We start from the raw sequence: 27,568 nt of genomic DNA, 5'->3' as shown, positions 1-27,568 counted from the left end.
ACAGCCAACAAAGTGGGAAGCAAGATTATTGACAGCTTGTGGTGAGGAGCAAGGAGAGGTCAGTGCTAAAGAATTTGTGTAACAGAAGTTCAACAAAAAAAGAGGTTCGCATTTCATTGTGAAGATGATTGATCATAACCCGAGAAGGCAGCTAAGAAGCTGGTGAGAAAGAATGGAGAGTGACTGGGAGCGATTGATAGCCTGAAAAAGGCAGGACGTTTAACAAATAAAATAGGAGAAGATAGTACTTTTGAACAATATCTTTTGAACATTTGAACATTGAATTTCAGACTCTAAACTTTGAACTTTGAAAAACAGAGAACTGAACACTAGTTACGAGGCTGTGAGCTTTGTTTTTTTTTTTCATTAGAAGCAGCTGAAGTAACGGAAGTGGAGAGCGACCATAGCAAAGAGCATTACTCAGCAACTTATCAGCATAATAAGGAAGACTGAGTTGATTTTGAGAGACCAATACATTAATAAGAAACTGAGGAATTGGTGACTCCTTTACTTTTTTGCCTACTTTTGTTTACTGAATTTGCCAACTGATTTTTTCTCTTACTTTTCTCTTTTTCTACTGGATATAATGATTTGAATGCTTTTTGGAAACCACTATCATTATTTAATCCACTTAAACTATTAATTTATTTGTTAGAAGGCTAACTAACCCAGCCAAAGAATTGATTATAGCTAAATATTCTAATTTAAACATTATATATTAACTGACTGATACATTGATACTCCTTTCATGTTTGTTTCTGCTCTTTCTTTTTTGTATTCTTTCAACCTATATATATATAATTATATATATACCGATTTATAACTTAGATTTATAGATTACCCCATATTTTGATTAATATATCAATATTTATATATACTTGTTAAGATTCATATTTATAACTCAAACTATAAGTTACTGTTATAATTAGTTATAGTCAGATTTGGGGCAAAAAAGAGTTTCATATAGATATTTATAGTAAGACACCTCAACCCTCTAATTAATTACGCATTCTATGATTTCTGAATATTGATGTGAATATTGAGATCTATACAAATAATATAATAACATAAAAGTTTATAGTAAGGAATAAATTATACTAATAACGAACTTTCAAAGTAAAGAATTTGAAGGTGTTTAATGCCAATTTGGGACAACGTGTACAATATTCTTAAAAAGCAGAAAGAGATATTAGAAGAGATGACTTCCACAAACATCACACTAACTAAGGCAGGAAAGAAAACTACACTACCTCTAACACCCTCAACAACAACACCTTCAGCAATAACACAAAAAACAACAGAGGGAATGCTGAAAGCCGAGGAACAAAATACTGCCTCCAATATAAATATTCAAATCTCGCTATCTATGTTACAAGAATCACTGGCAAAACTCCAGGAAATAATGGTAAAGAACCATTCAGAGACAAGAGCGGATATTAACGAACTGAAAGAGGAAATGGGGAAATTAAAACTGGAAATGAGATCAGACATATTGAAACTCGATGAAAAAATAGGATCAATCCAACAAGCATTAGAGAAGAATGAACATACAATAAAGGAAGTAGAGAAAAGAACAGAACAAACAGAGAAGGAACTAGAAAAGATGGACCAACAAATAAAAATGGTGAGCAAAGAAATGGGAAATTCCCTGACCTTCATAGAGATGGATAAGGCTGCGTCATATTTAAGATTTCAAAATGTAGTGCAAGAAAAAGATGAAGATTTGGAACTAGTGATGGCAGAAATCTTAGCTGAAGTATTAGATAGAGACAAGGAGGAAATATTAAAGGAGATGGACGACGTTTACAGGGTCAGCACGAGTTACGCGAGAAGAAACAAACTCCCAAAAGAGGTCCACATACGATTTACAAGAAGGAAAGTGCGAGATATTATATACAAAATATCCAGAGAAGAAATAATAACACATAAAGGTAAAGAAATTCAGATTCTCAAGCAAATCCCGAGAAGAGTAAGAGAGCAAAGAAAGGATTATAAATTTCTGGCTAAGGAGTTGAATAAACGAAACATTTTATTTCGATGGCTGATTCCAGAAGGGATGTTGGTTACTTGGGAGGAAAGGACAATTAAAATAGATACACTTGAAAAAGCTCAGGACTTTTTTGAACAACTGGTGGGGTCAGAAGACCAAAGTAGCAAAGAAGATTTAGAGCTAAATCCCCAAAGAAGACAAGACCAACTAAAAAATAAACACAAAGATCAAGAAGAAATAGATACTAATCAACAACAAACAGAAAGGGATATAAGAGCAATTAGAAGACAAAAAGCGAAAGATAACTAGGGCTATGGAAAAGGAGGTGAAACTCTTATCCATCAACATAAATGGACTAAATTCAATGACAAAAAGGAAAAGGATTTTTGCAAATTTAATAAAACAAAATGTAGATATCATATGCTTACAGGAAACACATATTCTAAAAACTGATGAAAAATATTTAAATTGCCCCAAATTAGGGACATTGTTTATGGCTTCTGCAGATCAGGAGAAAAAGAAAGGAATAGCGGTGTACATTAAGGAAGAAATAGAGGCAAATTTAATATTTGAAGACCCTAAAGAAAGAATTTTGGCAATAGAAATACAGATAAATTTAAAAAAAATCCTATTAGTGATAATTTATGCCCCCAACGACAATCAAAATGAATTTTACAAAGCCCTATATGACAAAATAATTGAATTAGAAAAGGAAAACATTTGTATCATAGGCGATTTTAATGCGATATCAAATTATCAAAAAGATTACAATGGGGAGAATAAGAAAGCGGGGGAAAAAAGAGAACTGCCAAAAATATTTGTAGAAATGACTAAAGAACTAAATTTAATAGATATATGGAGAATACTAAACTCAGAAAAAAGACAATTTACCTTTTATTCGAACCCTCATAAATCTTGGTCACGCATTGATATGGCATGGAGACCTAGTAGAAGAAATGTCAGAAGTAGAAATCTTATTGAATTCATGGGCAGACCACAACCCGCTTAAAATTAGCTGGAAGGGGGGGAAAAACCAAGGAGAAGATGGACGCTAAATACTCAATTATTGAAAGATGAGGAATTTACTAAGAAAATTAAGGAAGAACTAAATTTTTACTTTAAAGAAAACAATAATCAATATACATCGACCCAAAACTTATGGGATACTATGAAAGCTGTGATTCGGGGAGTTATAATATCCTTTACTGCAAAAAAGAATAAAGAAAAATATGCTCAACAAAATAATCTACTTCAAACAATCAAAAAATTAGAGACGAATCTACAGAATAACCCATTAAACTCTCAACTACAAGAACAACTGATTCTCTATAAACACAAACTCAATTTAGTTGAGCAAGAAGAACTGGTCAGAAATTTGAAAGCAACCAAACAAATACATTTTGAACAAGCAAATAAACCAGGAAGATGGCTCTCTTATAAACTCAAAAAAGAGAGAGAGAAAAGAATAATTTACCAATTACAAGATGAAAATGGAGAAAACCAATATACAATAGAAAAGAAAAAAGAGATTGCACATAAATATTTTGAAGATCTCTATAAGAAAGAAAAAATAGATGAGGGGCAGATTAGGAACTATCTAAGGGAAAAAAGAACTCGAGAAATAAAAGATGAATTGAAAGAAATGCTGACTAAGGATATAACTATGATGGAATTAAATCAAGCAATTAGATCCCAGAAAAGTAGTAAAACACCAGGCCCTGATGGTTTTCCAGCAGAATTCTATAAGATAACAGAAGAACAAATAGGACCAATAATGGTTGATTTATTTAATGAGGTATTAACATCAGCTAAAATGCCGGATACATGGAGGGAAACACTAATTTCGCTAATCCCGAAGGAGGATACGGATCCTAGGCTGATACAAAATTATAGACCAATCTCTCTGTTAAATGTAGATTATAAAATATTTGCTACTATTATTGCCAACAGACTAAAGAAAATTTTGCATGATTATATACACTCAGACCAAAATGGATTCCTTCCAGACAGACAAATTAGAAAAAATTTAAGAATAATAATGGATAGTTTAGAATACTATGAAGCTCACCCAGAGAAACAGGTAGCCCTTGTTTTCTTGGATGCCCAAAAAGCATTTGACAATCTCAATTGGCAATTTATGATTCAACAAGTATACGATATGAACTTTGGCACCAAATTTGAGAATATTATAACAGCAATTTATTCGATACAAAAAGCAAAAATTATAATCAATGGAGAAAATACCCAAACTTTAAATATAGAAAAAGGAGTTCGACAAGGCTGCCCCCTATCCCCTCTGCTCTTTATACTTTCATTAGAGGTATTACTAGAACGAATTAGACAAAATCCAGAAATAAAAGGATTGAAAATTAGAAGTGAAGAATATAAACTGCAAGCATTTGCAGATGATTTGGCTTTTTTATTTATTTATTTATTTATTTATTTATTAGATTTCTAGACCGCCCTTCTCCCGAAGGACTCAGGGCGGTGTACAGCCTTATTAAAACACATAGGTACACAATAAATTTAAAATACATTTAAAATGAAATATTTAACCGGCCAATTTAAAACTAAAAACGGTCAAACGACCGATATAAAACCCTAAACTATAAAATCACCATTAAAAACCCATAACTTAAAAAACTAACCCAGTCCAGCGCAGATAAATAAGTAAGTTTTGAGCTCGCGGCGAAAGGTTCGGAGGTCCGGAAGTTGACGAAGTCCTGGGGAGCTCGTTCCAGAGGCGGGAGCCCCCACAGAGAAGGCCCTTCCCTGGGTGTCGCCAGGCGACACTGTCGCGCCGGCGGCACCCTGAGGAGTCCTCTCTGTGAGGCGCTGGGTCGGTGAGAGGTATTCGGTAGCAGCAGGCGGTCCCGTAAGTAACCCGGCCCTATGCCATGGAGCGCTTTAAAGGCGTTCACCAACACCTTGAAGCGCACCGGAAGGCCACAGGTAGCCAGTGCAGCCTCGCAGGATAGGTGTCACTCGGGAGCCACGAGGGCTCCCTCTATCACCAGCGCAGCTGCATTCTGGACCAACTGCAGCCTCCGGATGCCCTTCAAGGGAGCCCATGTAGAGAGCATTGCAGTAGTCCAGGCGAGGCGTCACAAGGGCGTGGTGACTGTGCACAAGGCATCCCGGTCTAGAAAGGGGCGCAACTGGCGCACCAGGCGAACCTGGTGGAAAGCTCTCCTGGAGACGGCCGTCAAATGATCTTCAAAAGACAGCCGTGCATCCAGGAGAACGCCCAAATTACGCACCCTTTCCATCGGGGCCAATGACTCGCTCCCGACAGTCAGCCGCGGACTCAGCTGACTGTACCGGGATGCCGGCATCCACAGCCACTCCGTCTTGGAGGGATTGAGCTTGAGCCTGTTTCTCCCCATCCAGACCCGTACGGCTTCCAGACACCGGGACAGCACTTCGATAGCTTCATTGGGGTGGCCCGGTGTGGAAAAGTACAGCTGGGTGTCATCAGCGTACAGCTGGTACCTCACACCGAAGCCACTGATGATCTCACCCAGCGGCTTCATATAGATGTTGAACAGAAGGGGCGAGAGAATCGACCCCTGCGGCACCCCACAAGTGAGGCGCCGCAGGGTCGACCTCTGCCCCCCCGTCAACACCGTCTGCGACCGGTCGGAGAGATAGGAGAACCACCGATAAACGGTGCCTCCCACTCTCTAGGCGTCTTCTCTGGCGTTTCATCCCCCTCAGCTCCTCGGAGAACCAAGGAGCCGGTTGGGATCTGCGCCGGGTCAGAGGCCGCAAAGGCACGACACGGTCTAAAGCCCCAGCCGCAGCCCGTTCCCAGGCTGCAGCTAGTTCCTCTGCCGTGCCGTGAGCCAGACCCTCAGGAAGTGGCCCAAGCTCCGTCCGAAACCTCTCTGGGTCCATCAGGCGCCTGGGACGGTACCACCGTAATGGTTCCGTCTCCCTGCGGTGTTGGGTAGCGGTCAGACAGTCCAGGCGAAGAAGAGAGTGATCTGACCATGACAAAGGTTCAGTGACTATTTCCTTTAAGTCCAGATCTCTCAACCACTGACCAGAGACAAAAATCAGGTCCAGTGTGCCTCCCCCGATGTGAGTGGGGCCATCCACTACTTGAGTCAGGTCCAAGGCCGTCATGGAGGCCAGGAACTCCCGAGCTACCGTCAACGACGAGCCGGCAGATGGCAAGGTAAAGTCCCCCATGACTAAAAGTCTGGGGGTCTCCACTGCCACCCCGGCAAGCACCTCCAGGAGCTCGGGCAGGGCAGCTGTCACGCAGCAAGGAGCCAGGTACGCGACCAGCAAGCCCATCTGACATCTATAACCCCACCTCACAAAGAGGGATTCACACCCGGCAATCTGAGGTACAGTGGTCTCCCTCGGCTCTAGACTCTCTTTAATAGCAACCGCCACCCCTCCACCCCTACCCTGGGCCCTCGGCTGATGGAATGCACGGAAACCCGGTGGGCACATCTCGACCAGGGGCACACCCCCTTCAGTGTGTTCCTTATCATTGAAGAACCACTAGAGAGAGGACAAGCAGTAATTAAGGAATTAGAAAGATATGGAACTGTAGCAGGGCTGAAAATTAATAGACAGAAAATGAAACTTCTACCAAAAAATGTAATAGAACCACAAACAATAGAACTGGAAAGATCACTTGGACTTCAAACAACAAGAAAAATCAAATACTTAGGGATATGGTTGACAGCGCATTGCAAAGCAATAAAGGAGAATAATTACAACAAATTATTACAAGAAACAAAAAAAGATTTAGAATTGTGGAAGAAGATGCAACTGTCACTATTAGGAAGAATAGCAGCCGTAAAGATGTCTATACTACCAAAATTCCTATATTTGTTTCAGACTTTCCAGTCAAATTAGAAAAGATCTTTTTTAATGACCTTAATAAAACAATTGGGAAATTTATTTGGCAGGGGAAAAAACCTAGAATAAAAATGAAATATCTACAAGATATGAAGAGCAGAGGAGGATTTGGATTACCAAATTGGGAATGATATTATAGTGCAGCAACACTAGTTTGGTTAAAAGACTGGATTAATTTAAAGAATAAAAGAATACTAGCTATAGAAGGCCACGACCTACAGAGAGGATGGCATGCCTTCCTGTGGGAAACAGGCCATACGAAACAAAAGTATTTTCACAGACATTTGATTAGAGATTCCCTAATAAACAATTGGATTAAAGTTAAAAAGAAACACTATATAAAAATCCCAATTTGGCTATCCACAATGGAAGCGATGATTCACCCAAATAATTTAGATTTGAATAAAATGCTAAAATATAAAGATCTATTAGATATTCATGGAAAATTAAAAACACTACAGGACCTCCAAGAACAAGGACTACAGGTTGACTGGTGGGCCTATCTTCAGTTACAAAATCGATACAAACAAGATATAAAAGAATATGGAATATATCTTAAACCACAGCAATTAGATAAAATTTTACTAGGGCCAGACAAAAAAAATATTACCCAAATTTATAAATACTTGCTAGAAGTAGAATTGGAAGAAGACGTAGTGAAAGGATGTATGATTGCATGGGGCCAAAATATTGGACATAACATACATTTATCAGATTGGGAGAAAATATGGAACAGAAATTATAAATTAACAAAATCAGCAGCATACAAAGAAAATGCATATAAAATGTTCTACAGGTGGCACCTGCCCCCTTCGAGACTAGCGAAAATGTATCCCAAAATGTCTCCCATATGCTGGAAATGTAAAAATAAAGATGGAACATATTACCATATGTGGTGGTCCTGCCCCGAATCACGTAAATATTGGTTAAAAATTAAAAAGTGGCTACAAGAAATTACGAATGAACAATTGGATCTAGAACCTGAACTTTTTTTATTGGGGATTTAAAAAAAAAATACTTGAAGAGTATAAAATATTTAATACTACATATATTAACTGCTGCTAGGATGGCCTTTGCTCAATGTTGGAAACAGCCATGTGTGCCCTCAGAGAGACTTATTATACAAAAGATTATGAATTGCGCTGAAATGGACAAACTAACTCTGAGTCTGAAGGGTAAAGAGACATCAGTATTTTATGGTATATGGGAATGGTGGTATGGATGGATGGAAAGGAGATAGGAATATTTAGTTACTAAGCATAATCAATAGATAAAATAAGAATACAAATATGTAGAATTTAATGTTTGTCATTATTGCACGGATTATTGTCAGATGAAAAACACCACAAATAGCTGTTAAATGATATATGCTTTTCTTTTTCCTTTTTTATGCTTTTAATGTAAAAAAGTTCAATAAAGTATATTTAAAAAAAAAAAAAGTTTTCTGATTCTGTTTTAGATTCTGAATTTAATGGAATTTAGATTTAAATTCTGAATTTAATGGAAATTGTCCTTCAGTGAGCATTTTCTAGCAGGGAAAAAATACGAACTATAATTTCATTTAAAATATATATTATTAATTTTGAAAATTAATCTGCCTTAGAATAGTAGCAACTCAGGAAGCCAGATTGGTTTGTCACATCTCATAAAATATGGTTGTTACTATGGCCTAACTATTAGGCCATAGTTTTGTACTTTATTTTTTTTTTCACGAGGACATGGCAGATATTATTTATATTTATATGCAGTATTTAATAATATTAATTCTCTCCAGTTGTTTTTCGGTTGTGAAACTAAAAGATCAGTAAACTAATTGCCACTCATAAAGAAAAAAATTATAAGAAATCTTACCTTCAATGTTATCTGTTAGTGCTAAGATTCCTTTTTGCAGTGTCATTGGATCCCAGAATGCATTCTCTTTTTGATAATTTAAATTACAACAATTGCTTTTTCTTAACCCTCATTTCCTCCCAAAGACTAGTACGCTAATAGTATTTCTATACTAGAAACCTAAACTGTTTTTAAGACTGTTCATCTACTTTGGTTTTTTTTTTTTAAGAAACAGTCTTAGTTCTGTGGAAGTGCCAAAGATTAATAACAAAGAGTATATGCCAAATTCACTAAAATTCCTATTATACTCTAAATGAAAATCATGTGGGAATTTTAATACTCAATTTATGACCATAGTTGGGACCAGAATTTAAGTTGCTGCAGTCATAAAGTTAGTAATCACGTGACTGAATCCAAGTATCAGCCCCAGCCCTGCAATGGTACTTGGGGCTGCATTCATGTGGGGATCACCATTCCGCTGCTATACGCTTTCACCAATACCCATCCTATGTGCCTGCTCTGCTGGATCATTAGCCCTGAGGCATGCCTCTTACTTCGACTCCCCAGCCACATACTAGATTACTTCAGGGGCATGCACTTATTTTATTTTATTTATTAATTAAACTTTTATACCGCCCTTCTCCCGAAGGACTCAGGGCGGTGTACAGCCTACATTTAAAACAATTAATATACATATTAAAATAACAATTAAAAAACTTATTCAATAAAAGGCCGAAATTAAAACCGTCCAATTGACCATATAAAATACCCAATAAATTACAATTTAAAATTTAAAATTTAGAATTTAAAAATCATGCCAGTCCCACTTGGATAAATAAATAAGTTTTCAGTTCCCGGCGAAAGGTCCGAAGGTCAGGCAGTTGGCGTAAACCGGGGGGAAGTTCGTTCCAGAGAGTAGGTGCTCCCACAGAGAAGGACCTTCCCCTGGGGGCCGCCAGCCGACACTGCTTGGCGGACGGCACCCTGAGAAGACCCTCTCTTTGCGAGCGTACGGGTCGGTGAGAGGCATGTGGAAACAGCAGGCGGTCCCGTAAGTACCTGGGCCCTAAGCCATGGAGCGCTTTGAAGGTGGTAACCAAAACCTTGAAGCGCACCCGGAAGACCACAGGTAGCCAGTGCAGACTGCGCAGGAGTGGTGTTACCCGGGAGCAACGTGGTGCTCCCTCAATCACCCGCGCAGCTGCATTCTGGACTAACTGAAGTCTCCGAGTGTACTTCAGGGGTAGCCCCATGTAGAGAGCATTGCAATAATCCAGGCAAGAAGTGACGAGAGCATGAGTGACCGTGCATAAGGCATCCCGGTCAAGAAAGGGGCGCAACTGGCGGACCAGGCGGACCTGATAAAAAGCTCTCCTGGAGACGGCCGTCAAGTGATCTTCAAACGACAGCCGTCCATCCAGGAGAATGCCCAAGTTGCGCACCCTTTCCGTTGGGGCCAGTGACTCGCCCCCAACAGTCAGCCGTGGTTGCCGTTGATTGTACCGGGATGCCGACATCCACAGCCACTCCGTCTTGAATGGATTGAGTCTGAATCTGTTTCTGCACTGTCTGTTTCTGAGTCTGAGTCTGCACTGAAGCAGTTTCTCCCCATCCATCACTTTAAGGAAAGATGGAGCAGCGTGGAACTGGAGCAGCTTGTGATGGATTGGAGAGGGAGTCCCATATCCAAAGTTTTCCCCCCAAGCAACCATTATTTCTTTAACTTCTTGTTCTTCCAATTTAACCTCTAATAAATATCAATATAGTTTTTTAATTAAATTATCATCAGTACCTATTAAAATTTTATCTAAATTAGTCAAATTATTATGAAAACCTTCTGTCTTGGAATCTTTATCATATCTAGAGTGTATTTGCAAGTAAAAAAACCAATTCATTTTTATACCTTATACTTCTAATTCTTGCATAGTTTTAATTTCACCCTTTTCATTCAACAATTCACTATATCTAACAATTTGTTCCTTTCTAAATGTTATTGAATATGAGAATGCTGCGATAGTTGATAACCAGACTGGAATTTTTAAATAGTGCTGTCTCTTAATCTTCTCCCAATTTACTAACAAGGCCTCTCTTATAAAATATCTTCTGAAATACATTTTGCGTTTTTGCTTCCTTATACCATAAAAAGGCATGCCATCCCAATAACAAATCATGTCCTTCTAAAGTCAATATTGTAGTGTTTCTTAATGTTATCCATCCCTTGATCCACATCAAGTTTGTTGCTTGATAGTATAATTCCCAATTAGGCAATCCAAACCCTCCTTGTATTCTTGCATCTTGCAATAATTTTAATTTTATCCTCATTTTTTTTACCCTGTCAAATATACTTCAACACACTGTTTTATTCAATTCTTCAAAGTATCCTTTCTCCAATCTAATTGGAATTGTCTGGAACAAATATAAAATTCTAGGCAGTATATTCACCTTAATTGTTGATATTCTCCCTATCAATGATAGTTGTAAATTCTCCCATTTTGCCGAATCTGTCACTATCTGTTGTTTGAGTTTATTATAATTGTTATCTTTAAGAATACTACATCTTGCTGTCAGATATATTCCCAAATATTTAACCTTGTTTGTGACCTGCATCTCTGATCATTCCTCCAATTCAACTTTTTGTTTTATTAACTATTTTTTGTTAAAATCTTCGTTTTGTCTTTATTTTCAATCCTGCAACTTTTCCATATTCCCCTATCTTGTCTATTAATATAGTTATTGATTCTAATAGATCTTTGAGACTAAAAATCAGGTCATCTGCAAATGCTTATAGTTTATATTCTTCCTTTTGGATTTTCATGCCTTTTATATCTTTTTCTTCTCTAATATTTCTGTTTAACACTTCCAGTGTTAATACAAATAACAGAGGTGACAGTGGGCAATCTTGTCTTGTTCCTTTTTTTATTTGGATCGATTCTGTCAATTCTCTATTTATCATTACTTTGGCGGTTTGTTTATGATATATAGCTTCTATAGCCTGAATAAACTTTCTACCAAAGCCCATCTGTAATAACAGTTGTAGTAGCATAATAACATAAAACACCAGTTCACATTGTCAAAAGCTTTCTGTGCATCAAGAAATATCAAAGCCATTGGTTTTCGGGATGGGCCTCATAATATTCCAGGGTGTCCAGGACTATCCTCATATTGTCTTTAATCTATCTTTTGGGCAGAAATCCATTTTGATCAGAATGTATAAAGTTATTTAAATATCTTTTGAGTCTTTCTGCCAATATTAAAGCAAAAATTTTATAATCTGAGTTTAACAAAGATATGGGTCTGTAGTTCTTAATTTGCTGCAAGTCGGTATCCTCCTTTGTAATAAGTGTGATGTAGGCCTCTGTCCATGTCTTAGGTAGTTTCTTCTTTAACATCACTTCATTCATAACTTCTAGTAGTGGGAGACTCAATGACTCCTGAAACGTTGTATAGTATTCTGCTGGCAATCCATCTGGGACCAGTGCCTTCCCATTTTTTGGTTTTTTAAGTGCTTTGGTTAATTCCATCATTGTTATATTTCCTTCTAGCATTCTTCCAGTGTCTTTAGAGATCTGAGGTAAATTCGTTTTCTGCAAGTAAAGTTTAACACTTTTCTCCTCTATGTTCTCTTGCTCATACAATTTTCTATAGTAATCTTGTATAATTTTTTTCTTCTCTTCATCTTCTCTTCATTTCCATATCTGATCTGTCTTTGGTTATCTACTAACCGCATTATTTTTCTTGATTCTCTCTCTTTTTTCAATTTATATGCTAACCATCTACCTGGTTTATTGGCGTTTTCAACATAATTCTGTTTCATACTTCTATTTTTTTGCGATTTACTCTTTTTCTATTAAACCCATTTTATGTTTAATTAATTTCATTTTTGTTTTAATGTCCTTTTTGTGTGGAGATTTCTGTAGTTCTTCCTCAAGTTTCTTATGATTAACCTCTAGTATTTTATAGGCTTGTCTTTTCTTAGTGTTTCTGTTCCTTGTATAGTCTATTATCAGACCTCTTGCATAGACCTTAATTGTATCCCAGAGATTTTGTATTGATGTATCCTCATTTCTATTTTCTTTAAAGAAGAAAGCCAGTTCATTCTCCATTTTCTGTGCAAATTCCTTGTCTTTTAATACTGTGGTATTTAAAGTCCATCTAGCTCTTCTCCTTTGTCCTTTCCATTTCATCATCATAGGATTTTGATCTGCCACGTATTAGTTTCTATATCAATTTCTTCTACATTAGAAGTCAATTCCATTGTCGTCCATATCATGTCTATTCTAGACCATGATAGATGTCTATTTGAATAAAATGTGTATTGCCTATTTTCTATATTTCTTTCTTTCCATACATCTTTTAGATTTATTTCCTCTATCATTTTAAAAAGGGATTTCGGAAGAATCTTTCTACTTTGCTTTGTTGCCTTTTGTGTTCTATGGTTTAGTTTTTCATCCACTATACCATTAAAGTCTCCCATCATACAGTAATTATCATAGTCCAGGTCAATTGTTTTCATGTGTCATTTTCTATAAAAATCTTCTTGGTTATCATTTGGAGTATATATTGCTATCAAAAATATTTTTGTGTTATTATCTATTATTTCCACCATCAAAATTCTGCTATCTTCATCTGTGTATATTTGCTTTGCCGATATTGTGTCTCTTATATATAAAACTACTCCTCTTTTCATACATTGTGGCAATGAAGAAATATTTTCCCCAGCTTTGGCTGTACCAGTAATTGTTCATGTTGCTTTCTAATATGTACTTATTGTAAATAGATTATATAAAATTTTAATTTCTCTAATTTATGAAATATTTTTCTTCTTTTGGTAGCTAAATTAAGTCCATTTATGTTTATTGTTATCAATTTTTTCTCTTCCATGTTCATACTTTATAAGAGGGGTTTATTGCTCTAGCTGAACTTGGTTCACGTTGTTGTCTACCTTCCACCTTGCCACCCACTGCGCCTTCTTCTTTTTCAATCATCACTAACAATTCTACTTCTTTTAATTTGACCAGTGTAACTTCTCTGCTTGCCTCTGTTTCTTTCTCTTTGAAGTATTCTGCACAAAATGCTCTGGCTTTATCAATTGAATCTATACTATATTTTTGTTGTTGCCATGTGAACACCAGGCCTTCTGGTATCAGCCATCTGTAACTCACACCTTTCTGCGGTAGTATTTTAGTCAAAAAGTGGTATTCTCGACGACTTCCGGTATCCGGCGGCAACGGACATCTGGAGGTGCCTCTCCTGCCTCCAGTGTCCGAATCCGGCCGCCGCCGAGGCCCCTAGGGGCCAGGTGTTCCGAAAAGGACACCTGCCGCACGGACGGCTCGCCAGGGGTCTCCCAGCCGACATACAGGACTGGGGGGACCGATGCTGGCGCGTCCTAGGCTCGGAGGGGTTCGGAGGCCTCAGGCCGCGGCCATTACTTTGGTCGTCGCCTGGGCCGCTGTGCCCGGTGACACCGGGGCTTTGGATTTATAATTGCAGCAGCCTGGTGGCGAACAGGGAACGGAGAAGAATTGAGGAAGGGAGAAGGGAAGGAGATATCGGCAAATGTGAGTGGAGTGCTCCGAGTGCGGGGGTTTCTCCCCTGCGACTGGAAGGAGCACGAATCACTGGAGAGAGGAGAACTTAAAATAACAAGATTACCGGTTTTGTGGAGCTCTGGAGAGAAGAGGTGATGGAGAAATTTAGGAGGGAGGGTTTGAGGCCCCCTCCTCTGGGGAACAATGGTGGCGTCAGCTTCCGCCTTCACTATGAGAATCTTGATGACATCACTTCCCTTGACTTCCTGGTTGACTAACTGTACTCTGGACTCGTTGCTCCTGTGAGTGCCCCTGGTGGATCCGGAGGAAATTACAAGGATACTGTGCTTGCCTGAGGATTTTAAAAATTTTTAAATGGCAAAGGTCAGAGACCAACTGCTGGAGAAATGGAGAGAATTTTGGAAAAGTTATCTAATATGGACAAGAAACTGGATGAAATAAGAGCAGAAATTGTGACTATCCAAAAGGATTTAAAGGACACTCAACAAGTCTCAGCAGAAAACAAGCAGAAAGTGGAAGGTCTGGAGGAGAGATGCGGGCAGTGCAGAAAGAGAGGAGGCGACAGGCAATGCTGTGCTTGGACTACAGATGGATAAAATGTCTTATTTCCTTAGGTTTCAAAATCTGGAAGAAGTGGACCAAGAAGACTTGAGAGATGTTGTGACTAAACTGTTGGGAGAATTTCTTGGGAGAGGTGTTGACTTTATGAATTGGGATGTGGATCGAGCTTATAGAGTTAATTCAAAATATGCACGCACGCATGCAGTTCCTAGAGAGGTTCATGTCAAATTTGTGAGAAGAGGCGAGAGATGAAATTCTTAGAAAACATAGGAGTGGGGCACTGACTTATAGGGGCAGGAGATAGCCATTCTGAGGCAGATTCCCAGACAGGTACGTGAAATGAGAAAGAAATATTACTTTTGTCAAGCAAATTGTACCAGAAGGAGTAGGCTTCAGATGGCTGATGCCAGAGGATTGATGATTTTCCGGGAGGGCATTACGAAAAAAATTAGTACAATTGCGGAGGCTGCGGCCTACGTGGAGGAACACAAAGCCCTCCTGGAATTAGATGACCCAGGAGTTGAAGAAGGGGAGGTTATAGACCATGGGGAGGAGGCGGCTGCCGCTGTTGCGGCCCTGGAGTTGGGTCAGGCTGAACCCAGAGTTCTGAGATCCAAAACTAGGAAGTGACAATGATATTTGGTATTGTGTTGGTTTTCCTTATTCTCCTTTGTATGATATTTTGATTATTCTTGACCCTTCTTTATTGCGTATGTAAGATTGATAAACTTAGCTAATTCGTATCACCTGCTTGCCATATGGCTGTTGTATGTGTTTAAAATTTTGAGTAAAATTCTTATCTTGTATAAGAAAAATGAAAATTTACCATACCTGATATGTATTTGTATAAACCTTTTTTGACCAATAAAAACTTTTTGGAAAATAAAAAAAAAGTGGTATTCTCTTCTCATCTCTCTCACTCTTCTCGGAACTTGCTTCAGAACTACAATTTCCTTATCCTTGTATTTCAGTGTTTTTATCTCTTGCAACCTGCAATATTTGCGCTTTGATTGACTTTTTGGTAAATCTTATGTGGACTTCTCTTGGTAGAGTATTTCTCGTTGCGTATCTTGTATATACTCGAAATATTTCATCCATGCTATCCATCATCTTTTCTTTACTAATTTCTAAAGCTTCAGCTAAGATTTCCACTATTTTTTTTGCCAATTTTTCTCTCTTCTTTTCTATATTTTGAAATCTAAGATAAAATTCTGCTCCAGCCATCTCCCATCCCAGTATTCCACTCTAATTTTTTTATCTCTTTGTTCTTCTTTTTCCTCAATTTTTTGAAGTCTGTCCTCATTTTTTTTATCATTTGACGTATATTCTCCATCTTTTCATCTGTTTTTTCTGTTCTTTGCTCAATTTTTTCTGATCTCTGTTCAATATTTTCCACTTCTGTTTTTAATTTTTGAATTCCTTGCCAAATCATCTGTAGTGTGACTTCCTTTTCCTTCTCTTGTTCCTTGTCCTTTTCCTGTTGTAGCATCATCTGTATTGATCTTTTTTCTCCAGATGGTGACGAAGCGGGAGTTGAGGTAGCAAAACCAAATGTTGTTGCCTTTTTGCTCATTTTTTTTTAATTGAAAGAGTTTTAAAAAACAAAAACATTTTCCCCCTTTTCCCCCCCCTCCCTCCCAAAAAAAAACCCTTCCCCCCTCCTTTCCCCCCCCCCCCAGCTTCCCGGGTCAATCACAAGGTATTGTTATACATAAACCAAACATAGAATAAAATTTTCCCTTCCAATCCAAATAACCACATCCAAAGCTTTTCATCTCCCAACCCCTTCCCCATTACATAAAATAACTTTCTAATTATTCAAAGGCAATCTGATATTTCTTAATCTCATATCTGTTTTGTAGATAATCAATCCATTTTTCCATTCAATTAAATATCTTTCTTGCGTATTGTCTTTTAAAAAAGCTGAGATTTTAGCCATCTCAGCCAAATTAATGACTTTCAGTATCCATTCTTCTATTGTAGGTATCTCTTCTTTCTTCCAGTATTGTCCAATCAACAGTCTTGCTGCTGTTATTAAATTCAGAATCAATTTAGTCTCAATCCCTGTACAATCCGTTATAATTCCCAAAAGGAAAAATTGTGGCAGGAACTTTATCTTCTTCTTCAGTACATTTTGAATAATCCACCAAATTCTTATCCAAAAGACCTTAATTTTCTTGCAAGTCCACCAAATATGAAAATATGTAGCATCATCACAATCACACCTCCAACATTTCGCTTGGATATTAGGATACATACATGATAATTTTTTGGGATCTAAATGCCATCTATAAAACATCTTATAAAAATTTTCCCTTAAATTCTGTGCTTGTGTAAACTTAACATTTCTAACCCAAATTTTCTCCCATGTTTCCAACATTATTGGTTCCTGAATATTCTGTGCCCATTTTATCATACAATCCTTTACCAAATCCTTTTCTGAATCTATTTCAAGCAACACATTATACAATCTCTTTATATGCTCCTGGGTCTGATTTCTAATTTGCTTTATTAAATTTTCCTCCTTTGCATTATACCAATTTTTTGATCTTCTTTCCATCTAGCACTTATTTGCCCATATTGAAACCAAGTATAATTCCTCCCTTCTTCATTTAATACCTGTAATGATTTTAATTGCAATCTACCTCCTTCAGCATACAAAAGTTCTTTATAAGTAATCATTTCCTGTTTCTGTTCTATATTTATATTCTCTATTGCATGTCTAGGGCTCGCCCATATAGGAATCTTGTATTCTAATTTATTGGAATATTTTTCCAGACCATAAAGAGCACTTCTCAACACATGATTCTTAAAAGCCCTATCCACTTTTTTTCATAAAATAATCGCATGCCATCCATATAACAAGCCATAACCTTCTATATGCAAAATTCTTTCCTCTGTTAAGTTAAGCCAGTCACTTATTACTGAAAGGGCTACTGCTACATAATATAATTTAAAGTTAGGCATTCTTAAACCACCTCTTTGCCGTGAGTCCTGTATTATTTTCATTTTAACCTCGCCTTTTACCCTGCCATATAAATTTATTAATCCCAATCTGCCAATCTTCCAAATTTTTATCCTTTTTAATTATTGGTATCATCTGGAACAGAAACAAAAATCTAGGTAACACATTCATTTTAATAGGTAACACATTCATTTTAATCCTTCCCAATAGGGATAACTGCAATTTCTTCCAGACACTCATATCATTCTGAACTTTTTGCCATAGCAAGTCATAATTATTCTTATAAAGTTTCTTATTCGATGAGCTAATATAAACCCTAAGTATTTAACCTTTTACTACCTCAAATCCTGTCATTTCCTCTAGTTTTTGTTTCTGTTGTATAGACATATTTTTAATTATCACTTTTGTTTTATTCTGATTTATTTTAAATCCTGATACCTTTCCATATTTATCAATTACTTCCAACAAAAATCTACTTGAATTTATAGGATTTGTTAACGTAACCACTACATCATCTGCAAAAGCTCTAACTTTATACTCATGTTGTCTAATCTTAATTCCCTCTATTTTCGTTAATTCTCGTATTTTATCTAATAATGGTTCCAGAGTCAAAACAAACAATAATGGTGATAAGGGACATCCCTGTCTCGTTCCTTTCGCAATCTTAATAACTTCTGTCAAGCTACCATTTATTATAATCTGTGCTGTTTGTTCTCCATAAATCGCTTTAATTATTCTAACAAAACAATCTCCAAATTGCATTTTCTCTATTAATTTAAATAAAAAATCCCAATGCAATCGATCAAAGGCTTTCTCTGCATCCAAAAAAATAAGTGCTGCTGAAGTATTCTTCTTTTCCAGATATTCCAATATATTAATAATCTGTCTAACATTATTCCTCATCTGCCTCCCTTTTATAAAACCAGATGCCTTTTTGCTCATTTTAACGTAGACTTCGTGTTCTTCTATTCCTTAATCCACTTATATGCAAAGAGAAACCAAAATTCTTCCAAATAAGAATAAAAAAAGGCAAAGCCAAAAAGCACAACAGGAAAAAGAAAAGAAAAAAGGAACAAAAGAAAAATCTTCGGACTCGTGTGTTTTAATCCAATTAATCCAATTAGTCAAAAAAAGTATTAACCACTTTCACAATCTTCAATCAAAATGGAAGAGGAAAATAGAGAGAGAGAGAAAAGAAAGCTAATGAGGGAAAGGAGAACGTTCCTTTTATAAATTCTCCAATACTATTGCACTCTCTTTCCAGAGTCACTGCAAACTTCTCCTTTTCAGTTTCAGACTCCTACTACTGATAGTTCCCAGAAGAGCACCCAATAAACAGATTTACAAAGTGTCTTTGATGCTCTCCCCACTATCTTATCTGGAATAGGCTCAGAGTCTTTGGAGTATACACTGTTTGTACTTTCTTGCGCCAAAAAAAGAAACAATATTTCCAATCCACTAGATGGCAGTGTTGCTTGCTTTTTCTCTACTTTCCCTCCTTTAGTATCCAATACACAATACACAGACGTATAAAAAATAAGAGGAAATAAAAATTAAACTCAATATAGCACCGAAGAAGTATTTTTCTAAAAGGATACTAAGAGTTTAAAAATTTAAGAAAAAAAATGGAGGTTTTCAGTCCAGTCCAGATTAACAAGTAAAATCATCCATAGGCATCCACATGAAAAAAAAAAAAAAATTGAAAAGGCAAGTGAAAAAATTACCTTTCACTCAGTCTTAATTCTGCTGCTTACTTGCTACTATCATCAGTTTTAACTTTCTTCTTTTTTTTTGTCTCAGGGTGTTCTCTCTAATAATCTTTAAAAAAGGAGATCTCTCACCACATCGGCACACTTTCTTTCACGCTCTTCCATCCGGAGCTGTCCCAACTTCAGCAGTTTTAATGGCTGCCTCTTCACCACCAAAAAAAGGGCTTCTCCTGGATCAACCAGGGACTTTGCAGTGTCCCTGGGATCGTCAGGATGTGCCCTTCTCAATCACCATCTCTACGGGACAGTGAGGTCCAAAAAGGACCGTCCAGTGAGGAAGATATCGACAGTGATCTTGGAACCACAAGATCGCCGGTCATATCGTTGCGACGTCAACCCCGCCCTCCCCTTTCTTTAACACTTTAAGATGGTCAGTTAGTACCAATATCAGGATAAAGAAACTTGGTTACTGTTTTTGCGTGCTGAGAGTTTTCCCCCCATACTTTACAGAACCTGACACAAGTTAATGACCATTTTTACATGGTCATTAAGTGAATCACACAGTCTTTAAGTGAATCTGGATTATCTTATTGATTTTGCATATTGGAAGCACTCAGGGGAAGGTTGGAAATCACAATGAATTGACCATATGATCCGGTGGCCAAGTACCCAAATTGCAATCAAGAAATCATGAGGGTGATATGATGGCAACTTAAAGGAAGGTTTTAAATCATTTTTTCTTAGGCTATTGTAATTTTGAACCACTGTTAAACATTAGTCATCGGTATTAAGTCATTAGTCCAGGCCCACCTGTATACATAAAGCTTCAAGAATGACAGAAAATGACTTCCGGTTACAACCTCAGCGAGAACAGCTGGAAAACAGCGGGCTCTGCTGAGCCCCACAAAAATCCAGCTGGTAACCGCTGGCAAAAGACCCTTCGGGGTCACAACTGTCTTGTAGGGATAGTGAAGGAAGGAGACACACTTCGCTGACCACAAGGAATCTGCAAATTCCTCATTAGGTCTGATGTAAGCTCTCCCCGAATGGCAGCAGACACGGTCACCCTTGCTGGCAGCCACAAAGCTGGGACAATCAGGGACCAAACTTGTGCATGAGCAGTGTATGGACAGAATATTGAAATTGGGTGAGATATTTACCAACTTTTACTTTAATGACTTGCAATAACAAAAAGAATATGAAAAGAAAACTCCTAAGCTTAAAATAGCGGCAAATTGACACATGGAGAAAAAAAAAACAGAAACGAAAAGGTGGGAAAAAAGCCCAAGAGTTGGTATAAAAAATACATACAGCGTTGAAAAAAGCTTAAATAATCTGAAAGTGACTTTAGGGAGAAGTTATTTTTTTATTTGAATTTCTAAACCCCTTGGATTTATCCGACAGTCAGCAATTTTTGACAGATTGCTTAGGTTGGATCAGGGCATAAGAGAGCCATCTACTGGAGAAAGAGAAGTAGTACAACACCATAGCTGCAGTATATTAAATGAAGTATACACTAATCTAATACACACAAAGTCTAATACACAGAACAGAAGTAACAACATCTGGTGAATGGCCTGACTTTGACTCTGTTGTTAGAAGATGAATGGAAAAAAATTGAGAACATTCAATAGTGGGTTTTTTCTTTCCTCTTGGAGAGTTAAAACTATAGATTTTTTTCCTTTGTTTAGAATGGAATAGAATAGAATTTTTATTGGCCAAGTGTGATTGGACACACAAGGAATTTGTCTTGGTGCATATGTTCTCAGTGTACATAAAAGAAAATATACATTCATCAAGAATTCTAAGGTACAACACTAAATGATAGGGTACAAATAAGCAATCAAGAAACAATCAATTTCAATATAAATCGTAAGGATACAAGCAACAAAGTTACAGTCATACAGTCAGAAATGAAAGGAGATGGGTGATGGGAACGATGAGAAGATTAATAGTAGTACAGATTTAATAAATAGCGTTGAGGGAATTCTTCGTTTAGCAGAGTGATGGCATTCAGGAAGAAACTGTTCTTGGGTCTTGTTGTTCTGGTGTGCAGGGCTCTATAACGTTTTGAGGGTAGGCATTAAAACAGTTTATGTCCAGGATGTGAGGGGTCTGTAAATATTTTCACAGCCCTCTTTTTGATTCGTGCAGTATACAAGTCCTCAATGGAAGGCAGGTTGGTAGCAATTGTTTTTTCTGCAGTTCTAATTATTCTCTGAAGTCAGTGTCTGTCTTGTTGCAAAAAAGAAACTACCGTATATACTCGAGTATAAGCCGAGTTTTTCAGCACGTTTTTTGTGCTGAAAAGCGCCCCCTCGGCTTATACTCGAGTCTACGTCTCGATGTACTTCGGGAACCCCGCACAGGAGACGCCAAAGAGGCGGCGAGATCGTCCGGCGGGATTTGCCCAAGGCTGAGCAGTTCGCCGCGCGGACCCGAGCCAAGCCGGTCCCAGTCCAGCCGAACGGTGAAAGCGGAGCGGCGCTCGGCATGTCGGGGAACCCCTCCCTCCCTCAGCCGAGAAGGCTGGCGGCTCCCCCGCCCCGCCGCGCGGACCCGAGCCAAGCCGGTCCCAGTCCAGCCGAACGGTGAAAGCGGAGCGGCGCTCGGCATGTCGGGGAAACCCTCCCTCCCTCAGCCGAGAAGGCTGGCGGCTCCCCCGCCCCGCCGTGCGGACCCGAGCCAAGCCGGTCCCAGTCCAACCGAACGGTGGCGACATGCCGGCGCCGCTCCGCTTTCACCGTTCGGCTGGACTGGGACCGCTTGGCTCGGGTCCGCAGTAACTCCGCCAGGCTGTGCCGCGAGGAAACCATTTAAAGCCCAGCTTCTGAAGCACGGAGGAGAAGAAAGAAAGCCCTGGCGGTGCAGTGAGAGGCGGGCGGGGAGCCGCCAGCCTTCTCGGCCGGCGCTTTCACCGTTCGGCTGGACTGGGACCGGCTTGGCTCAGGTCCGCGGCGGGCGGGGAGCCAGCCTTCTCGGCTGAGGGAGGGAGGGTTTCCCCGACATGCCAAGCGCCGCTCCGCTTTCACCGTTCGGCTGGACTGGGACCGGCTTGGCTCGGGTCCGCAGTAACTCCCGCCAGGCTGTGCCACGAGGAAACCATTTAAAAGCCCAGCTTCTGAAGCACGGAGGAGAAGAAAGCTCTGGCGGTGCAGTGAGAGGCGGGCGGGGAGCCGCCAGCCTTCTCGGCCGACGCTTTCACCGTTCAGCTGGACTGGGACCGGCTTGGCTCGGGTCCGCGGCGGGCGGGGGCCGCCAGCCTTCTCGGCTGAGGGAGGAGGGTTTCCCGACATGCCGGCGTCGGCCGAAGGCTGGCGGCTCCCCGCCCGCCTCTCACTGCACCGCCAGGGCTTTCTTTCTTCTCCTCCGTGCTTCAGAAGCTGGGCTTTTAAATGGTTTCCTCGCGGCGGGAAGAAGATGCTCGGTAGCAGCGGCGGAGCAACCACCACGTCAGGAGGCTTTCAAGAAGGCGGCGTCCGAGGGAGCAAGGCCATGATGCAGAAGGAGAACTCTACAATATATAATGCTCCCACTCCCAACCCTTGAGGGCAAGCCAGAAAGATACCAAGATTGATGATAGTAGGAGCCATCCAATTAGAAAAAAAGATACAAGTGAATGGTTGAAGACCTGAATATTACTATTCCCTACTGGAATAGCCTAATATCAGTTTTCTTCTGAATTTACATTAGATAACATTCAACTTATAGAGCCATCTAATTGATTTGCTCAAATAATAGAAGTTAAAAAATATGCCTGTGCTTTGCCATCTGAATTACTTATACAAATAACTCATGATGGCAAACGATCCAGCAGACATTTTCCTCCTACAACCACCACACTCTGAGGCGAATATGGCTGAAGGAGTATGATTAGCCCAAGGTCAGAACTCATGGTCTCTGGCTTTCTAGCATGGTACCCTTTAGACCAAACCGACTATTTTTATTATATCTCGTAGGAATTATGCCTGGTAGGTAGGTACAAAGTCTAAATTACTTACAAGACATAAAGTACATTGCATTGGGAGACATTTGTTTGTATCTGAAAGCTTTCAAAAACTACTGAAGAAGTTGCCACCAAACTCTATTTTACTATGACAAAAGGTGAAATCTATTTATAATACAGCAGGTGAGTATATTAACTGTATTTAATTAATAGAAGCCTCTTCCTACTTTTGGAAGGCAGCTGCAAGCATTATCCAAACAAACAAGATTTAAGTATCAAGTATAAAAATAAATATTCAAATAAATATTCATGTTATTTTACTTGGCTCTATCTTTATTTTTTACATTGACCAGTAGCTGCCTCATTTCCCACCCTAGGCTTATACTCGAGTCAATAGTTTTTCCCAGTTTTTTGTGGTAAAATTAGGTACCTCGGCTTATATTCGGGTCGGCTTATACTCGAGTATATACGGTAATTTGCAAATAACTAAATCTTACTAAAATTGACTTGGATTATGGATTGGAAAGACTGGAAGAATTTAGTGGACTAACCTGGACAAATTTGAACTTCGACTATTAATCTTATTTAATAGAGTAATCTAAGAAGCAAAAGAAGAAAGGGTCAGAAGAAAAGAGAGAAGAAGGAAATAAAATTTGGACAATTGGGTAACTATAAGGCTATAAATTATTAAAAATAAAATGTGGGGATTTTGATATAACTATGGAATTGATGTAACTTGATTAGAAGTTTCTTAAGTATTGAGATATTGGAATAATAGAAATATACTTTTTATAAGCTGTATTAAATCACTATAAAATGGATCTAGAGATGTATGAAGAAATATTGTGCATGTTAAAAAGTCTGTGTGATTCCTTAAGAAATGACAAAGAGACAAAGGAATTGTTTAAAGATACAGAAATGAATGTAGAAGCTACTCAACAGTTGGAGGGGGAAGAGGAACATGATATTAAAGAAGTAGATGAGAAACTAGAAAAAGCAGGGGAAGAGGAGAGTAAAAATGAGAAGCAAGAAATTAGGAATAGAGAACAAGGCAGAAGAAGCTTGCCAGATGGCTGTTGAATTCAAGGAGAGCTCTGCCTCGATTGGGGCAGAAGAATTACATTATTTGGGCTGCAAAAATGGAATGTTTCCTGAAGGTTAAGGTGTTCTGGGATATTATTGTGAATCCACCTCAGGCACCATTAGCAGCTGCAGATCAGGCAGCATGATAAGGCACTGGCCTATATAATCTTAAATTTAGAAGATGAACAATTCTTGAATGTAGCTGATTTAAAGACTGCAAAGGAGGTCTGGCTGAAATCAAGAGGTGTGCATGTGAGTGCATTAGCATGCAATATTGTACAATTATTGAGCTGCAGCCACATGAGAATATAGAGAAGCATTTGGTGCAAATGCAAACTTTATTTATTGAGTTGGAACAGTGTGGAATGAAGATTCCTGAACCTCAAAAGGTGCTATTGGTGTTAAATACTCTTGATGAAATGTGGGACATTGTTTCAGCCATTGAAACAAGTCCAAACATTTGGAAATACGGCACAACATGATTGATGTTTTTATCTTTTGCACAGAAAGCTTGGCCATGCCAGCTTCAGCGTTTTGCAAAAGATGCAGCAGTTTGGAGAAGGGTTAAACTTAAAAAGGCTGCTTTGCCTAAACAACAGTTGTTCAGCCATTATGCAAACCAGAACAGGATTTAAGAATGGAAGCCCTTAAAGTTTGTTTGCTTTCTGAAGAAAACAAACGCCATTTTAGAAAAAGCCATGAGGAGGAATTCCTGAGGTGGGGGCTCTCGGAGCAGAGAGAGAAAAGCAACAGACAAGATGTCTGCAAAGACCAGAGAGCCCAGCAAATATTTTCTATGAAGAAAGACTTTTTGAAAGAAAAACAGATGGACAGCTGCTATGAAAAAGTTAGCTATTGTAATAGCAGAAACAAATGGTTAATTGACAGTGCGGCTAGTCAAACAATTATTAATAATTCAAAATTGTTTTACAGAATGGATCCAGCTACAGTAGCCTTAGCAAATGGCCAAAAGGCTAAAGTCACTGAAAAAGGCAGTGTGCTGATTCCATGTCTGCAAGAAAAATTTAGCAACATATTATGTGTGCCTGAAATGGAGCATAATTTACTCAGTGTCTCTAGTCTAGACCAAAAAGGGTTTGAGAAAGGTTCAGTGTGCCCAAACATTTGGAAATGTGGCACAACATGATTCATGTGTTTATCTCTTGCACAGAAAACTTGGCCATGTCAGTTTCAGAGTTTTGCAAAAGATGCAACAGTTTGGAGAGGCTGAAGCTGACATGGCCAAAACTTAAAAGGGTGTAAGGCATACTTGGACAGTATGTAAATCATCAAAGTCCAAGGCATTTACAGTAAGCAAGAGTAGCACAAGGCAGATAACAAGAGCTCTAGAGGTGGTACATGCAGATTTGGTGGGCCCAATGCAAGCCAGTTTGGTAGGGGCAAAGTATGCACTGGTAATTGTAGATGACTACAGCAGATTTGGTTTCTGATATTTACTAAAGAGTAAAATAGAGGTGCTACAGAAATTTAAGCAATGGGTAAGCTTCATAGAAAGAAGATATAAACAGCTGCAACCTGATAGAGGTTCAGAATTCATGTCAACAAGTTTTCAAAAGTGGTTGGGACAGTTAGGAATAAAACATAGACGTACAAATCTGTACACAGCATCTGAGAATGGTGAGGCTGGGAAATGGAATGGTGCGTTACAAATAATGAAGTATTCACTCCTGGAGGATTCTGTCTGAATAGGTCGTATTGGGGTGAAGCCATGTTGACTGCTAATTATTTAATCAATAGGCTGTGGAGTTACTCTATTAATAATACTCCATATGCTGTGCTGTATGGGAGAAAGCCATCTCTGACACATTTAAGGGTTTTTGGAAGCAATGCATGGGTTCGTATTCCAAAAGCAATCAGGAGAAAAGGTCAACCAAAGTCTGCTTAGATTTACAAGCCATGAGCATGGGAGCAAAAGAATAGTCATTTCAAGGTCTGCTAGCTTTACACAGCAAAATTGGAACAGAATTGATGCAAATCTTCGGAATGATCCACTTAGTGATGGTCACCCACTTAGTGATGGTGTCAGCATTCAGGGAGTAGAAACTGAAAAAGAATAAGAAAAGGAGTCAGGAGAAGATGATGACTCGGATATGAAGCAAGAGAGGGTTGAGACACAAGAACAGTCAATGCCACGCAGGTCAGAGCGATGGAACAAGGGGATTTCACCTGACAGGTATTCTAAGGTGAGGTTAAGGTATGTAATGTTAGATTTGATGATGGAAGAGACGGACTCAGCTCTTTCAGTAACAACAGCTCTTTATTAGTAGACCAGTACAACCCAACAGAGTTCTTGTCTGGCAGTGTCCTCTTTTATAGAGGGCTGCCAGACGGCTTAACCAATGACCTTTAAGTGTTTTCCCACCTTTTTGGAGGATCTGAGTGAAACCTATAACTCACTCCTTATATGGTACATAACATGTAATGTTTGGTATGAGCCAAGAAACTATCAGGAAATAATTGGCATTACCCAAAATTGAACAAGTAAAATGGAAAGAAGCCATGGACAATACACAATGTAAAGCAAAGTTTGTAGCACAAGGTTTTTCACAAAGGAAAAACGTGCAGTATGATGTATTCACACCAACTGTAAAGAGTGAAAGCATAAGGTTGGCACTAGCATTAGCAGTGGCTCATGGACATAAAATTTGGCATTTTGATATAACCACAGCATTCCTCAATGCAGAATTAGAGTAAGAAATCTACATGGTTCAAGCACCAGGGTATGAAAGTAAAAGCCTAACACCGTATATTAATTTAACAAGGTCATTTATAGGCTGAAGCAGTCAGCCAGAAATTGGAATATCTGTTTAGATACTGCATTTAAGGATCTCGGGTTCAAGAGTTGCAAGGCTAATGGTTGCATATCTACTGGAAAGTTACAAGGTGGGGATTGTCAATTTTTAGCATTTGTGGATAATCTTTGTTTCATTGCAAAGGATTTGTCATAGGTAAAAGAATTTGCTAATCAATTAGAGAAAAAAATGAATTAAAAGATTGGGAGAAATAAAAAACTATCTCGGTGTAGAGCTACAA

General features: G+C 38.7%; 1 protein-coding gene across 8 annotated transcripts in view; it reads left to right on the top strand.

Annotated features, from left to right (window-relative positions):
• TRAK1 (trafficking kinesin protein 1) overlaps positions 1–27,568 on the top strand; it is a 438,997-nt gene that overhangs the window by 164,115 nt on the left and 247,314 nt on the right. Inside the window, exon 2 of one of the 8 annotated variants that reach the window (XM_058184207.1) lies at positions 371–498. The exons of the other annotated variants lie outside the window; for them this stretch is intronic. The gene's annotated coding sequence lies outside the window, so the exon portion shown is untranslated. The remainder of the gene's footprint in view (positions 1–370; positions 499–27,568) is intronic. 8 annotated transcript variants of the gene reach the window in all.

The sequence above is a fragment of the Ahaetulla prasina genome, chromosome 4 (assembly GCF_028640845.1).
Source record: "Ahaetulla prasina isolate Xishuangbanna chromosome 4, ASM2864084v1, whole genome shotgun sequence".
NCBI classification, from domain to species: Eukaryota; Metazoa; Chordata; class Lepidosauria; order Squamata; family Colubridae; genus Ahaetulla; species Ahaetulla prasina.
This window is presented reverse-complemented; position numbering and strand designations above follow the sequence as displayed.